Source organism: Vespa mandarinia, chromosome 18 (assembly GCF_050613455.1).
Source record: "Vespa mandarinia isolate Hongniang chromosome 18, ASM5061345v1, whole genome shotgun sequence".
In the NCBI taxonomy this organism is placed as follows: Eukaryota; Metazoa; Arthropoda; class Insecta; order Hymenoptera; family Vespidae; genus Vespa; species Vespa mandarinia.
This window is the reverse complement of record NC_140827.1, coordinates 819020-837278: the sequence shown is the minus strand read 5'-3', so window position 1 is coordinate 837278 and position 18259 is coordinate 819020. Positions and strand designations below refer to the sequence as shown.

Genomic DNA, 18259 nt, shown 5'->3' with positions numbered 1-18259 from the left:
AAACTTCATTTTTCTATAATATACGTAGAATAAATTTTTCAATATTCACTTGTTTTTTTTTATTATTTGTTTTCTACAAAAAATGTGCAGTCTGTCTTATCTACCAGAACCGATCATTTTTAATAATTTCTTTTGTTTCTTATAACAATTAACAGACGTATAATAGATATATAATATAGCAAATAGCATAAAAATAGGCTTCTTTGGTTATTTTATCATAGAATTTGTTTTTCTTGTCTCTGTATACACACGTACGTAGAAACATTCAATATTTTTTTACGTGAAAAATTAAGCAATAAATAATACATTATAGTAAAAGGAAAGAAGACAAAGTTTTACATAAATATACAACATTGCATTATTTTATGGATATTCAGACATGTTTAAATGATGAATGAAATCAATGATTTTATTCAATCCATCTCCAGATAAGCTCTAAAATTGTAATAGATCTTGAAAAAATAATCTTTATTTTGAGCTTGTATTCAGCTTGTATTCATCTCTATGTTCAGTCTGTATATGTTTCAAGACTATCGCTTTTGGGCTGTTATTAAATTTTTGTCTCTTTCGCCTGAACGAATCACGATCATCTAGAAAGTTTTGTATATTAATGTTCGGTTATTTTAATAAGAAAATTTAGTTTTTTTTTTACAAAGACCCCATATATTTTAATGTCCTGTTAATTGTTCAATAAAATTTCTTCTATTAACAAATGAAAACCATATCCTATAAAATCTATAAATAATCTAGAAATATTATATAAAAACTTTTATAAAATCTTAAATAATAGGCAATAAAATAATTATGACATTAAGTTATATAAGCAACAAAAACATTCCAATAGTATATTAAATATAACATGTTATAAATATTAAATAGTAATAATTTGACAAATTTAATATTTTGAACCAGACTAAAAAACTCGATTAGATATGGTTTTTACTTTCTTTCATAACAAATAACAAGTTTCATTGGAGGCATTAATAATTTATGCCATTACCAAATCGCGTCTAAAACGTTATATATAAAACAACTTGTTTTATTTATAAAAATAAGAATATGCAAGTATTTAAACTGCACAAACAAATACGGCAAATGACATCAAATTAGTAACGTGCAGATTCAAAAAAAGTTTTAAATCTAATTTACCAAAAAGTTCTGCTTGATTATAAAGTTATATTATAGCATGAAAATGCGTCATTGAAAGCAGAAATGTTTCGTAAAAGTATTCCGTGCTATAAAATTCGATAATGTCGCAATAATATTATAATATAATCTTTGCCATGGTTTGAACATTTTTAATGTGATTATAATATAAGGAAGAAGGTATATAACACTTTCAATGGCAGCACATTTCGAAAAAAGAAAAGAAAAAGAAACAAAATAGACAATTAATATTTTTCTATCGAATATTAACATCTTTTTCTTTCTCTTAATATTTTTTCCCCCTTCACAGGACTATTATAAAAAGACATTTCATTGAATTCTGATGCTCTTATATGTAGTACCATAATAGTACAAAGAACATAGTGCTTGACTTCAGTCAAGTCAGCCCCATAAGGTGATATTTCATTACATTCTAATGTATGAAATTCATGCTATCTATACTTGAAATACTACGTCTAAACATTTTAAACCAAAATTTAATCAAATTTTGATCAAATGCAGCTTGAAACAATTTTATATGTGTATCTGCGTAAATTTGATCTAATTCTTCTACTTGCGATATCAAATCGTTTAATCATTTATTACTATCTTCCATCTCGCTTTTAATCTCAGTTATATTTTTTTTTTCTTTGAAAGTACCCACTTTCCTACTTTCATATAATCAAAACAATCAGATTTATGTTTAAAGTTGCTTATGTTTCTTTTAAATTGTTTATTTACAAATTTTATTTAAATATTTCATAAATTTATATATTATATGTTAATTGTAACCTTGCTTGAGAAATAATTTCTGATTGATTATCAACTATTTCTGTATAATTGTTGGAAAATATATTATTTTCTCTACTGGTATCATTACCAGTAATAACATTTATTTATTTTTATATTTCCTTTCATCATGTTATTAGACTCTACTGATATTTCATTATTTTCGTAATGAATAGTATTTTTCATAAAATTCTCAACATTCTTTACATTATTTTTATGAATATTAGTATTTCCATTCCAAGAATTTGTAATATTTTTATATTATAGAAGTCATTCAGTGTGGAAATTTTATTATTTATTTTTTTATGTCAAAATCATTATTATTATATTCATCGATATTACAAGGCACCTTTGGTACTACATTAGGAAATATAGTAGTCACGATTGTTAACATTTTATCATATGTACTATAATCAAAGAAATAAAATTTCAGAAAGATCAATAAATCAAGAAAGCAAGCATACTTGTATCTAATGATAACATCTTAAATGATAATGGGTCACTTATCATACCGTCTGATGGCCTCTTGAATTGGATATAAATTTATACCGGTTGTTCTATTTCTTGTGTACAATAACTAGACGTTCTAAACTCGATTGCTGTCTAATTATAATAAATTATATAGTAACAGAAGGAAATATAAAGCTTACAATACTCAACAAAATGATGTTTTGTACCTGCTTGTGTACTTGAGATGATTGAAAATCTTCAAATTTTTCCTAGATAACGTGTCTATCTTTTCTTCAAAAAATCTAATTTGAATATATACTTTTAGCTTGCACTTTCTCACATAAAATAATCTTTCCCATATCACCAGCAACAATAGCATTGCAATGACTTATCACTAAATCTACCAACACTTCATCTATACCTATTCTTACCACGATCGGTCGAATGACCAATCTTAAAATAAAATATTTCTTCATTTAGAATGAAGATAATAGCCAATAGTCTAGAACATGTCCAGACCAGACTAATCCTTCGTTTACCATATCGTATGAAACGTATGGTAAGGAAATCGGATCAAACATGTAAAAGCCGTGATAAGTCGATCGGGCTAAACGTAAACACTTGCCAGTATCATAATTGGGTCCAACGTGAACAGCACAATTCTGACTCGGATTTTCCCGATGTCTTTTTGTCTTAGCCGGGTCAGACTCATTGTTAATTATCCAATTTTCTCAATGTCTTTTTTCTCAATTATGTGTAATTCTTGATCACATTCGCACGTTCAAATATATTTTTTGAAAAATATTTTCAAAAAGAAAATTTAGTGTTGATGTGGACAATGAATAGTCTGTTAACTTTGCGAATAATGATTTGATAGATATTTTTAGTAGTGATATTGGCAATATTAATATTTTATTTTCTGTACGAAAATGTTGTAAGCTTCTGGTTATTGAAGATGATATCGATAATAAAGACCATTAATTATCGACTACGCATTAATTATCAGTTATCAAAAAGTGGATTTGGAAAGCAAAAAATAATGAACTGAAAATAGAAACTCTTGCCTAAATGCAGCAATTTTACACAAGTGCAAACAAAAAAGAATTAGACATTATTAATATAATAATTGATATGTTCTGGGAAAATATTGTAACGAAGATGAATCGGTATGCATAACAAATAATAAACAATAAAAATAAAAGACGAAAAACCGACGAAACTTGGTTTTCTATAGATTCTAAAGAAATAAAAATTTATTTTATATTATGTATAACAATGGTTCAGAAAAAAGAACTAGCAATTCAAATTAATTGATTTAAGAGGGCCGTTACAGAAACACCAATATTTAGAGAAACGATGTTATTTAAAAGATTTTTCAAATTGTCTAAAATTTTTTTTAAATTATATACTTATATATTTTTAGCACTGCAAGCTATTCAATAATTATATACAACAAAGGATTCTAGTTTCTACTTTTTAATGTCTTATTTGCTTTGTAATGTCTTCTATGCTCATAACCAGTTAACTGCCCATTCAGAAAATACTCAAAATTTATTATTAATAAATAATTCTTTTCGTTGGTAAAATTTATTATATATTAGCAAAAGATTGTGATACTTATCTTCTGTGTAACTAACATTTTATCTGCTGATAGTTTTGATAATAATAACATTAATTACTTTTAATTTGATAGTCTCATTTAGTTCAAATGGATGAATTACTATAACAGAATGAGAGGTTATGAAAGGTACAAATATATCATGCAACTTGCACAATACTGCTCAATATACATCTTTCTTGAATATACAACTAATATATTGAATTTTAGCATTAGTTCAAATATTTTAGATGTTGCATTTAAAAACAACTAATCTTACGAGAAATGATATTAGAACTCGTATTCAACGAGCAACTAATTTTTTAGAATATATAAATACGAAATTTGCCGAACATTTCATAACTGAAGAAAATATTTGCGTTGATGAATTCGTAGTAAAATTTAAATAGAAAATAAGTTTTATTTTTACATACAATCCCAATAAACCTAACAAGTGGAGCATTCGAATATACGTTTTAGCAGATTCAGATATGTATATAGCATCTTTCCATATTACGGAAGTATCACTTCTGGAAATCTTTCGAGGCCAAATTTAACGGTCAGCATTAGAATTGTCCTACATCTGAATCAACAGTTATTAAGTCAAGTACCTACCACAAAAAGATATCACATTCATATCGACAGTTATTACACTAGTGTATCCTTAGCTGAAGAATTAAAGAAAATGAAGTGCCACTTGACCGGTACCATAAGAACAAATAAAAAGTGTTCCAATAACTCTGAAGAAAGCAAAATTTCATTAAAGCAAGACTGTCGCATACAAAACGGGAAATATAATGTTTTTAGTTTGGAAGATTAAGAGAATAGTATCATTATTGAGCAACTCGCATAATGCTTGAATAATAACCACTAAAAGATTTATGTAGGAGACATAGAAGAAGTAATCGAAAAATCAAGTATAGTTATCAGTTATACAAAAGTCGATGGGTGGTGTTGATCGAGTTGATAAAAATCCCTCCAGTTATTACTTTTTGAGGTAGTGATGCAAACCGCTTTTCTTCTGGATGGGACCATGAAATTATATATCCTCAATAAATCTGTACAATACAACAAAAATGAGAAAGAACTGACCCGTTTACAATATCGGAAAATTTTAGTCGATCAGCTAGGAAATCAGTAGGAAATTTTCGTCAACATAGAACGAGAGCTTCTACTTTAATTTCTGAAACCAGATTAAATGGAACTTCACATAACATAACGAGGAAAGCTGAAAAGAAAGACCGCGTTCTGTGCTCCAAACGGAAAGCAAAAGATGGCAGATATCAAACAACTGTGACACTTGCCCAAGTAAATCCAAAATGCACATGGGAGACTGTTTCCAAAGATACCACATTAAAGTAAATTATAAAATTTTTAATTTGTTTTATTTACAAGAGAATATTTATATAATAAATATTCTTTTGTTTATTGTTATTATATAAATATCCTATTGCAAATTCATATTCATATAATAAATAATATCAAATACATTCACAAGCCGTGTAATCTTTTCCATTTAAAGTAAAACTTTTTCTCTGACGCTTCGCTATAAAAATATGCCGAAGTTACTGGTAGGCAGTGGTAGAGAAACGCGCGGAGTACAAAGAGTTAATATACATAGACAAACACATAGTGAGTGTAAAAAATATTTGTACAGCAGTCAATTCGAGCAAAAACTTTATAGAACTTAGTTTATTACAAAAAAATATTAATAGAAAATAGATACACATATTTTAGAAATCTCTAAAAAGAATGTTATTAAAAAATAATTATTTACTTATATTTGTTATTAAAATATTGTAAGCCTCTAGGATCGACCGTACGTTGTTTTTCTTATGACAAGGAATTATGCCTAGCGTATCCGTGGTGTCTGTGAGTGAGCATATGCATGCGTGACTAGCAATAGGAAGACAAAGGAACGATCTAGATTTTCTAACGGTACAGATTTTCATTTGTCAAGCGAACTTCCATCGAATGTTTTCGAAATATATGAGGATAATGCAACAAACGAAAGAGAAAACAAATATTGAGAAAAAAATACAGAGTTGATCGTAAGAAGCAAAGGAATCAAGACGGACTTAAAACCACATGTGATTCGATTTTACGATTGAAGATCCTAAGATTTAAAATTAAATTAGTTTTCTTTTGTGTTTACAATATTAACAATTCTTCAAAAATAAGCAGAAAATATACGTGCAATAATTATTCGTAGAGTCCTTGATTCGTGATATTGTACATGGGATAAATACAAGATAATACATCTTATATCAATATATCAAGGATCAGTATATCTGGAGGCATTGTAAATACAGACAATATTATAAATTTAATTATATTCACCAATAACAATTATAAAATGGGACGAAAATGGAACTAGTGAAGAAGAAAAGAAAATTATTATATATTTATATAATAAGTACAAAACACTGACTGAAATTTCTAAAATTGTAAATAGACCACCATGGTTCATGATTCCAAGAATCATTGATAGACATGGATAATCCACGAAACAAATGTAAAATCAAAATAAATTAGTACACTAACCGATGCATAATTCGCAAAATAAAACAAAATCCAAAAATAAGTGTAGTAAACATCGCTGCTGAACTTAAAAATAATCTTAACCCTTTCGCGAAGGGTAACGTCTATATACGATAATCACTTGGTGCATCACAGCAGCTGACGCCGTCTACATACGATAGTCTACGGAGGCTGACGCTGCTTATACGCGGCAATCATTTATTAATTTACAGCGGCTGACGCCCTCTAGATACGGCAGTCAGTTATTGGTTATGTCCGATGCCACTCCTACACTTAGCAAAAGACGCATAATTTTTATTTCCTCGTGTCCACCATATAGGGAGTCATCATATCAATGTAATACGCATTAAATATAAAATGGGGATACACCTTTACATACATTACAATCTCTTTATTATTCTAAAGGACAATACAAGTTTTAAGAAACTTATTTCCATCAATCACTAACACCATTATATGACACATTCGAGCCCGACGTAAAGGGAGTCGTAAATAAAACAAACTAATTCTCTTATAAAACACGCGATAGTAAGTAATAGAGATACCTTAGCGCTTAAGACACTCGTAGTCTTATAACTAAAATTCTATAAAGAGTATAATACGAACACAATGGAAAGGACAGAAAGAGAAAATGAAAAGGCAGTGAGACACAGATATTTTTCAGATGTAGAAAAGCAGCGTGACACAGATATTCCAAAGAGGGAAAGAGGAAGTGGAAAGGAGCGAGAAACAGAAGACGCGGGATGGAACACTCCGCACGGCTGGAAATTCTCTTCCCACCATACACGGATGTTGCGCTTCTCACCATGACTGACAACGGCATTATCCCCACCACGGTTCACGGCGGCGGTACCTCCACCAGTCTCGGCAGCGGCGGCATCCCGAGCCGTCTACCGCAGTTCAATAGAATATATAAGCCGTGCAGAATGGTTATTCTGTCTTTTACTTCTCGGAGGTTACCTTGTCGGTTACTTTGATATTTTGAGTATTATAAAGGGCAGCCAACTTTGTATATCCACTTGAATAATTCCAGTTACGCGTGTCGAAGTTCATTCAAGATCTTTCTTATTATCTTCATTAAAACCTGTAAGGTTATTCATCTCTAAGATTCAAAAATCAATTAATCAGGTGAACTTTTTACCTCGTATACAACAAATTCTCTCACGTGGTATCCTTCCACTCCTTACTATTTAGCCCTAAAACCTCAAAGTTATACTTTCGTTAGAGGTGCGTACGACTCGCACGAGCGGAAGATAACTTCCTACCAAACCTTCTTACTATTCAGCCTTAAAACCTCAAAGTTATACTTTCGTTAGCGGTGCGTACGACTCGCACAAGCGGAAGATAACTTCCTACCAAACCTTCTTACTATTCAGCCTTAAAACCTGAAAGTTATACTTTCGTTAGCGATGCGTACGACTCGCACGAGCGAAAATAGCTTCCTACCAAACCTTCTTACTATTCTGCCTTAAAACCTCAAAGTTATACTTTCCTTAGAGATGCGTACGACTCGCACGAGCGAAAATAGCTTCCTCGAATCCCACTAGAGGTGCGTACGGCTCGCACGAATGAATCTTTATCCTTTCTCCTGAAATCCTCACGTATGCCGAGAACGCGTCGTGTCGATAGGAAGTATCATTTGTGCCGGCTTCTCGTGACGTTACATGATATCCATATGTACTTCACCTCGGGATCTATGGCAACAAGAAAGCGAGCAAGGAAAACGAGGGACCTTACCGCCTCATTTCGATTACGTTCAACAGGAAGCCTGTATCAATAGTTCATTTACCACCCCATGACCCGCGAACACCCAGATATTTGAAAATCGAAGCCGAATTTATGGAGATCGCGAAACAAGGTAAATGCATCCTATAATTTTTGAAGTGCCGTGTCTCTAATCATTCTGTGTGCTTGTGTACCAATCCCGAACCAAGAACTGCACATAGCAGATAAAGTCCAAAAAGGTACTAATCTCACGACAGGTAGAAGCTTCTCGAAAAACTTCTTTGTAATATTTTTTTTTGAGGCCTGTACCGATCCTGTACCGAGCGGGACGTAACAAGAGGCTGTTGCCAACAATATACGGCACAGATTTTATTGTTGGATGGGTAAAAAGATGGTTTTTATATTATCCACCATGCATTCGGATGAGTTTGTAAGTGTACCGAAACGTTCTATAACAGAAGAAATAGTACGAAAACCAGCTTGTATACATGATTATAATAATTTCATGGCAGCAGTTGATAATACCGATATGGTACTAAGCACAATTACTTCAACACGTAAAAGTACAAAATGGTACAAAAAAATATTTCATGCACATGATAGATATGTGTATATGGAACGTTTATTGCTTATACAAATTGAAGACCGGTGTTTGTTCCTGTTTTTAAATTTATCATACTATAAAAGATTATTAAAAAATAATATGGAATAAATACCATTAAAATCATAATTATATTACTATTTTATTTCAATAGCGAACTCAAAATAAAGCTAAAAATACATTGGTGGTGAAGTATGATTCCTTGCGCTTTCACGAAAGACAACAAAGTATGGTCAGGTGTGCTGTTACAAAAAGTGGCAAAATATGGTCAGTCACGCTGTTGCGAAAAGTGACGAACTATGGTACAGGTGCGCCGTCGCGAAAGGATTAATATTAATGTTTACATGAATACACTGCCCAATTTTTTACGAGCTGTAGCAAATCATGAGAGAGTAGAAAATATTTTGTAAATGAAATTAATAGAAAGAAACAATTAGAATTTGCGAAAGAATATCTCAATATTTCTGTAGAGTATTGGAATTGTGTTATATTTATTGATGAAAGTTTGGCTCGGTCTATGTACTGTTGTATTGTACGGAAAAAAAAGATACTAAATATGAGAAAAAAAATTTGCAGATGTACGTAAAGTATAGAGTAGACTCGGTCACGGTTTGGAGGTACATGAATGCAAATTGAGTTGTATCTTTCCATTTTATCGATGTTATCATGTACCATGAATTATATATGGACATTTCATATCAACATCTTCAAAGTAGTGTAAATAAAATTGGATTATAGGACAATTATGTGTTATATAATAATCCAAAGCATAATGCTTACAATACGTACGAATGGATCTTGAATATAATACCAAATTAATTAAACATTCCATCACGGTCTATAGACTTAAACATTATAGAACATTTATGGGATTATATTAAAGAAACAATTTCTAATCATCACATTTCTTCAAAGAAAGATATAAAAAATGATCTCTTAGAAGAGTGGAACAAAATTTCCAGTATTAAAACCAAAAATTTAGTAAAATCAATGCTACAAAGACTTAGAGTGATTATACAATCTAAAGGGAATCCTACGAATAGGATGCCTCATATGTGGACGCAAATGAGTCTTGCGACGATAAAACAGTTGATAAGATTCCTGAAAGTTTAAAATTCTTGAAAGGACGATTATGTCGAAGTCCTGATCAGATTGAAATTGAAAAAGAGAGCATTGGAGTCATTTCATTCGAGACCAGAATATTTGAGTATGCTGCTTGAGGAACTCATTGGTAAATTAAAAGCAATGTTTCAACATCGTGAAAGCAGACGGAAGAAATTGAGGGTCGCATATGAAGGAAGGATGAAAGTTTTCATGAAAACGTTCATGAGAAAATAATTATGTGTAACCGTGTTCATACAACAAGTGCACTATTATATACTATGTTAATTAAAAAGTAATACGTTTAAGTAGAGATGCTGTACACCATCGTAGAACTAAGCACATAGATCTAAGATACCACCATGTGTTTTTCTCATTTGTACAAGAATATTTCTGAATTTTTCGTGTTTTCTTTTTGCTTGAATATGTGTACTCAACCGAAATAGAAAATGAAAGTAAAGAAACATACTTTATAAATTAATATATATTTCACATAATGAATGTAGCATATTTTTTGGATAAATGTAATAGTAATCAATTAAGCAGCTACAGTATCTCAGTTATGAAAACTATACAAAGGTTAAAAAAAGATAGCACTATTAACATTAAGCCAAAAATTATTATAAATTACAATTTAAATATAGAAGGTGTCGATAAGGCTGACCAATGCAAGTTCATATTGTTTTATGAGAAAATCATGTAAATGGTGGAGAAAACTTTTTTTCTAGAGATTAGAGATATGCGCGATCAATATTTTATATAAATCAGTTAGAAAACGCTTATGTCACATTTTATGTTTGTTCGGAGATTGGTGGAACAATTTGTAGGTGATTTTTGTGATGGAACATCTTCAAAAAAGGAAGACCATCGTCCTTAAATAAAGAGGAAAGGCTTAATAGCAAATTACGTATATTGTGGCACTGTGAAGAAGTAAAAAGTAAACATTTTTCTGTATGTTCAAACAGAAAAAATAAGGGCGGAAGACGCCAAACTTATTATTTCTGCGATACATGTTCTCAAAAATAAAAGCTTCATATTGGAGACTGCTTTGAAAGATATGACACAAAGAAAAATTACAAAATATCATTTTTATTTAACATTAAAACATTATTGTATTACATATATCTAAAATTTAAAAATAAAATTAATAAATTTTATTTTTCCTTTATAATCTTACACATTATGTATTACTGTTCGTTCAATGAAAATTAATTCCGTCCTGCATGACACCCATGTATAAACTTAATACGACCACAGAGGGTTAAATCAATTCTTATCTTTCTTTCCAGAAACGAAAGAATTTAACAGGAATTAACAGAGGCTAACAGGAAATTTTTATAGCAATTTATTAATCAGAACTTTAAAACTGCAGTTGAAGAATTAATATTATATAACGATAGTTACAGGCAAACAGAATAACAAAATAGTCTATTATGTTTATTAAAGCTACTTATAGAGTTCAACATTATATAACTCATAGGGACATTTTAATCTTTTATGTTAAATAAATGATTTTAATTCTTGTTGGAATTGCTGTAATCAAAAACGCATTAAAAAAAAAAGTATATTTTTAAATTATTTTAACAATATGTTTTTAGAGTATCAGAGATGAGCCATATACAGAATGATGATAATTCCATACATGCCCGTATTGAATATCATTGTAAAAACATCAGTATATACACAAAATGAAAAGTGCATACTCATGAGAAAAGTTCATAATTCATACACTGTTATAGAAAAGTTGTAGACAAACATATTTAATTTTAAAGATTTCTCGAAAACCTTTAACTGACCTTTTGTTAAAATCATTTCTTTCATTTAAATTATTTCAGAGAGATAAGTATGATCAAATAAGAATTCACTTAACGTCAAATATAATTTCAATGGAGACAGTATAAAAATGAAGTCTTGAAACTGTACATTTTAAAAGGAAAATATTATGAAATATAGATACTAAAAATCAACTATCATTAAAAACAAAAAATTTATCACTAATGGTGTTCAAAAATCTTATCCCGAGAAAATTTATTCAATTGTATAATTTAGTAATATTATTAACTAAATAAATTAATTTACGTTTATTTATATTTGTAATCTGCGATTGATAATAAACACCATCCTTTATTGTAATAATTATTTATTAAGAAAAATAATAATAAGAATAAAGGATATAATTCTAGTATGATAAATATTTAGAGATAAATGATTGCCATATGCTACTCTTAACGATGTATTGGCTTTTATTACTCGTAGCTTCATAGATGAATATTCTACGTGCGCGACGACATTAATTGATTAAGTTGTACTTATTTCGTTAAAGAAGTTTATTTCAGTTAAAAAAGAAATGTAAACCATTTCGTTTTTGCAGTAGAATACTACCTGTTTAATGCGATAGTTTCTGGAGCTAAAAGGGAAACATATTATTTTTCGCGACTAAAAGCAAACCATACTTCTTTTTACGACGGACTACTAAAACATCCTTTTCGCTGCCAAAAGACACAACATACTTTTTTTTGTTTGAATAAGTGAAAATAACCGAAAACTGATGCATGGATAAAACTTACCAAAGATTTCGACACCATCTTTTTACAGTATTTACAGATCTTAAAATATTAAAAAATTAATACGAAAACATAAAGGAAAGAAAATAGCAGAAATGTCGGGAACATAAATTATATGTGAGGATACAGGAGTTGAATCAGCTAACTAAAGGTATTAATTTTACAACTATTTACAAAGATATTTTAGGTACACAACAGGATTAGAATAGGAATACGGTGATGATGCAGTTCAATATAAATATATAATTTTTTCCCCATGAATTCCCCATGAATGAGAGAAGTCCAAGAGTTTACGTAAAGGAGAAATGACTTTTTTACGGAAAGGATGTATTGTTCTCATTACATGGAAGGACAAAAGATTAGTGCTCATGATAACATCTGTTCATGATGCCTACCTAAAGTCAAGTGGTACGTGCTAAAGAAATTCTGGCAATGAAGATACAGTTAAACCTACCTGTATTTTACAATACAATATATATATGAAAGAAGTCGATCGTACGGATCAGTATTTAGTAAATAATAATATCCTGCGCAAAAGTATAAAGTGGTCAAAAAAATTAGCATTTTTTTTTTATAAACTGCGCATTATTTAATGCATTTACTGTAGCTACCAGGTCCAAAATAAATTAAGATATAACAAATTTCTATTGGAAATAGCTAGGAACTGGATAACTACAAATTCCAATGAATTCAATACATTACATGACGTTTCTTCATACATTTCTACAACGGCTTCTCACATTGATCCACCCAACAGACTTTCCGGACACATAAGAGATCACGTTTTAGAAAAAATAGTGACTAGGAGAAAAAAAATCCTATTAGAAATCCTACTAGTGTAGAATATGCACCTCGAAAAGAAAACTTTATCATACGAAAAAGAAATATTGAAAATATTAAATACTAAATATAATTCATGTATACATCAGTATAATATATATAATATGTATAATAAATCATTACAAAAAAATTATTTACATTGTTTCACTTTCACATTCAATTCTGAAATAATAGCCGGTGACATGAGATAAACTCTGAGAAAAACTACCGATCAATAATGTGTTAAGATCGATTCACATAAATTCAGTCTCCGATCCATCTCCGAATCATCTTCGATCCGATTATTCAGCCACAATAAATTTAATATTATTGTAAGTAATTAAAATGTATTGGGTTGTTGGAAAGTAATTTCGTTTTTTCCCGACAGAGGAAAAAACGTGTTCTTGTATTTTTTTGCACCCAACTTCACACTTAAGCCGCATAATCATTATATGTTTTGAGAGCTTCTATAGCAAGGCTTGTGTGTGAAAAAGTCCAATTGATTCTACACAGTAGTTTTTGGTTGGTGCCCTTTTAAATATGAAGAGCAATAAGCAGCATTTTCGTCATGTTTTACTTTTTTAAGTGTTGACAGTACGCCAATGCCAGAACTGGTTTGCAAAATTTCGATCCGGCAATTTTGATGTCGAAGATGCACCACGTTCTGGAAGGCTGGTAAAGACACGATAAAGACATTAGTTGATGCAAAGCGGCGAATAACAACACGTGAGATCGATGAGAGATTAAATTTATCAACTGTTTATGATCACTTGAACGGCTTAGGTTTAACCTCGAAGCTTGATATATGAATTCCTCATGTTCTCACGGAGAGAAATTTGTCGTCGCGTTGACGTCTGTGATTCGCTTCTCAAACGTCACGAAAATAATCCGTTTTTAAAGCGCATCATTACTGGTGAGGAAAAATGGATTGTATATAACAATGTCAAAGGCAAGAGATCATGAAGCAAAAAAGATGAACCGGCTCAAAGCATTTCCAAAGCCAATATCCATCAAAAAATGTTGATGTTAACTGTTTGGTGAGATTTTAAAGGAATCGTTTTTTTTGAGATTTTACAATAGGATAACACAACAATTAATTCGGAAGTTTACTGTCACCAGCTGGACAAACTGAATGATGCACTTCAACTGAAAAGGCCAAAATTAATCAACAGAAAAGGTGTAATGTTCCCCGATAATATGTAATGCGAGACTTCATACAAGTTTGGTCACTCGCCAAAAGCTTTTACAACTTGAATGGGATACAATGCCACACACACCTTATTCTCCAGATCTGGCTCCTTCGGATTATTATTTGTTTCGGTCATTGCAAAATTTTTTAAACGGTAAAACCTTCACTTCAAATGAGGAAGTCAAAAACCACCTCGATCAGTTGTTTGCCAGCAAAGACCAAAAATTTTATGAGCGTGGAATTATGTTACTACCAGAAAGATGGCAAAAGGTATTTGGACCAGAATGGCCAATATTTAATTTAATAAAATATTCGTTCATTATACGAAAATTGTCTTTCATTTTCACAAAAAAAAAAAACGAAATTACTTTCCGAACAACTCGTTACTATATATCTATCCATTATCTGTCATACATGGCATTGACAATAAATTATTTTGGATTCCTAGTACTAATATAGTATTCTGCAACTTAATTTGGTTTACATTTCCGACTTTTAATTTGACATTTAATTTCATAGTTATTGCACCAGTTCATTTTATACGTTTCTCCATAGCTATGTGGATTTAACATATTTCTGTGTCGCCTAACTCTGAAAATTTCTTTGGGTTACTGCATTTGTATCATATAGCGCTTCTATCTAGATTCTATTCATTTAGTATGATCCTGCTATTAAGACCGTTGCAGACATTACATTCTCCGTATACGTCCTCATAGTCTGCTTTTTCATATTTCTGCAATTCGAAGATTTTTGTCCTGGTTGTATTTACCTGCGAACTTCAATCTTGTTTTTATATCGCGCTGATTCGATTGTGTATTTCTATTTGATTTAAATTTGTTTATGATCACTAAAGCGTCGTTTTCATCTTCATGGACAAAATGCTTACTATCACGTTCTAATTGTCTCTCTTCTTTCTCTATTAATTTTGCTTTCAATAATTCTTCATGGACAAAATGCTTACTATCACGTTCTAATTGTCTCTCTTCTTTCTCTATTAATTTTGCTTTCAATAATTCAATTCATGATATTATATCTTTAGATTCTATTGTATTGCTATACAAAAGTTTTCATATTCGTAATATAAAAAGCTTAGAATCATAATTGATAGTAATTCAGTCGGTATTTTTATTCTCACTTCTAATTTTTTTAGCGATGTTACACAACGAACTAATATACGATAACATAATTTACGAAAATTCCTTTTTCATGCGATACAATTTCTTACTGAATCTTTCGACTCATACATTTGTACTAACGTTTCTCATACTTCTTTCGATGACTGGACTCTTTTTATGTGATTCAACTGATTGCTTTTAGACTCAACGTGATCAAAGTTAATATTTTTCATTCTTTAGTATCCATTCGATTTAATTTTGCTTGGTTCTTACAGTTACTCTATTTACATAGGACAACAATTCGTTGCAAATTAGTACATCCTTTATCATTGACTTTCATGATTCGAAGTTCGTTTCGATAAATTTTTCAATGTGCTGCGCATTTAAATTTATCTTTGCCGTAATTATGAGAATTGAGATTTTTTTATTGAAATATTCACCTGATTATTTGCAATTTGGATGTAAATCATGGCATAATTCTGAGCATAATTCTCAGCCTAATTTTGGGGTAACTCTGGGTCTATAGCCTATCATTTATTAAATATCTTGAGTTTAGAAAAGAACATTTTATGCTGCTTTCTTAAGGCAGCCGAGAAAGAATTTCTTAAAATTATAGTTCAGTTCATATCATTACGTTGGACGATATAGTGTCACGATTCTTAATGTTTACGCTAGCAAACAAGAGTATAAAATTATTGGCCATCTTTTATTTTCGCAACCCTGACGCAACCCTTTTTTTTTTGTTTCGTCAGGAGGGAAAACCTTCATAGACCCCCTGAGCCCGGTACTCAGGGGAGTGTCGGATTCAACCCGCTTGAACATACTCTCAGGTTCGGATCGCCTACCGACTAAAAAACCTCTCGATGCTTAATACTAACTCGCTTAGGAGAGAGAGGGTGGGCGGTATCGCGCATAAACGTATTACAAATTCGCCTAGTACCCGTCCTCGATCAGTTTTTTGCTAGCAAAAATCAAAAATTTTATGAGCGTGGAATTATGCTACTATCAGAAAGATGGCAAAAGATATTGAACCAAAATGGCCAATATATAATTTAATAAAATATTTGTTCATTATACGAAAATTGTCTTTCATTTTCACAAAAAAAAAAAATGAAATTACTTTTCGAACAATCCAATACAAATTCACAAATTTCCGAGTAGTATTAATTTAGCCACCAATCTGTTATATTTACACCATTTGAGATCGTCCAATATCGTTGTCAATGATGTTTTTAGATTGAATTCTATTAACGTCTTTTATCTATGGACAAAGGAAATTTTCGATTTTTCCACGCATCTCATCTTTAACGCTCTCGAAATCCACAAAGTAGTATCTTAGGAAATATCAGTTTTGTACCGTTATCAACTTCACACATGTAAATATTATCTTTCATTTAGAAGTCATTTTAATAAAATTTTGTTGCGATCATTTAGTCCTAATGTATTTTGTGAAATATTTCTTTACCATCAAGATTTCCTTCTCTAAATATTCAAAACTACTTTTTGATGTTGAATCATCTATAACATTCTATAGTTCCATGTAAAGAACAAATTTTCTCAAGAGTTTGTGACGGGTTTTTGCCTTTTCAGTAATAAAAAAGAAAATCTGACAAAAATGTTCTTTATTTTCTAACATATTTTCTGACAAAATCTAACAATATTTCACAAAAAATACTATGACTAACTGATCACAGCAAAATCTTATTAAAATAATACCAGAAATGTTACTTTTATAAAATGAAAAATAATATTTATATACGTGAAGTTGATAATGGTTTTAAAAGTTATTTTCCGTCAACGTGTGGAGAAAACAGAATGAATATATTTATATATTTATATACTTATATATTATAGAGAAAATTTTTTATGGCTCCACCCATCCTTATTTTTTTATATTGAAACTGAACTCTGAAGTAATAGAACGAAGACGGAACTGAAATGGAATTAAGACTTTGGAATTGAAATATACTAAGACTATGGAATGGAATTAATATATATGGACCGTTTATTTTGAAAGTGGTGTAAGTCTATTTTTTTAAAAAAATGAGATATCATTTTGAGATATTATGCTTAATTTAATGTAAATTTTTTATGTATAACTAGTTAATGTTTAATTTCTTAAAAAATTCCCATATTTTGTACAATTTAAAATTGGTCGGTAAAAGAAATAGCATAATCATTGATTATGAAAGTGGTGTAAGTCCAACTTTCAGAGGTAGGTAGCTTAACAGATGGTTGGCGGGCAGTAGTCTGTTGTTTTACATTTGTTTTATATTATTACGTGTCATATTACGTGTCAAGAGTTACTAGTTGCCGTTACTTATTTTATTTATTTCCCAAAATGGATAACTTCATATTAACATCAGATAGTGATATAGGTAAGAACAAAAAATGGTAAATCAATGTTACTTTATGACGATTGAAAATATTTATTTTATTTAATTTTAAATAAATTCAGACAGAAATAAAGCCCATGAATATAAACAACAGAATAATCTTAGAATCGGAGGATGAACATAATTCCACTATGAAAATTAACGAATCGTAAAAAAAGAAAAAAAGTATAGAGGTAGTATCTTCATCAGATGAGGATATTGTTACTGAGAACTTAGATTGTGCAGA

The 18259-nt window shown here is 30.3% G+C and overlaps 1 protein-coding gene and 1 pseudogene across 4 annotated transcripts in view; both read right to left on the bottom strand.

The window, feature by feature from the left end:
- The window catches only part of LOC118445632 (uncharacterized), a 104436-nt gene that overhangs the window by 70860 nt on the left and 15317 nt on the right, over positions 1-18259 (bottom strand). The gene's annotated exons all lie outside the window — the stretch shown is intronic.
- LOC146872424 (uncharacterized) lies at positions 469-2861 on the bottom strand (annotated as a pseudogene).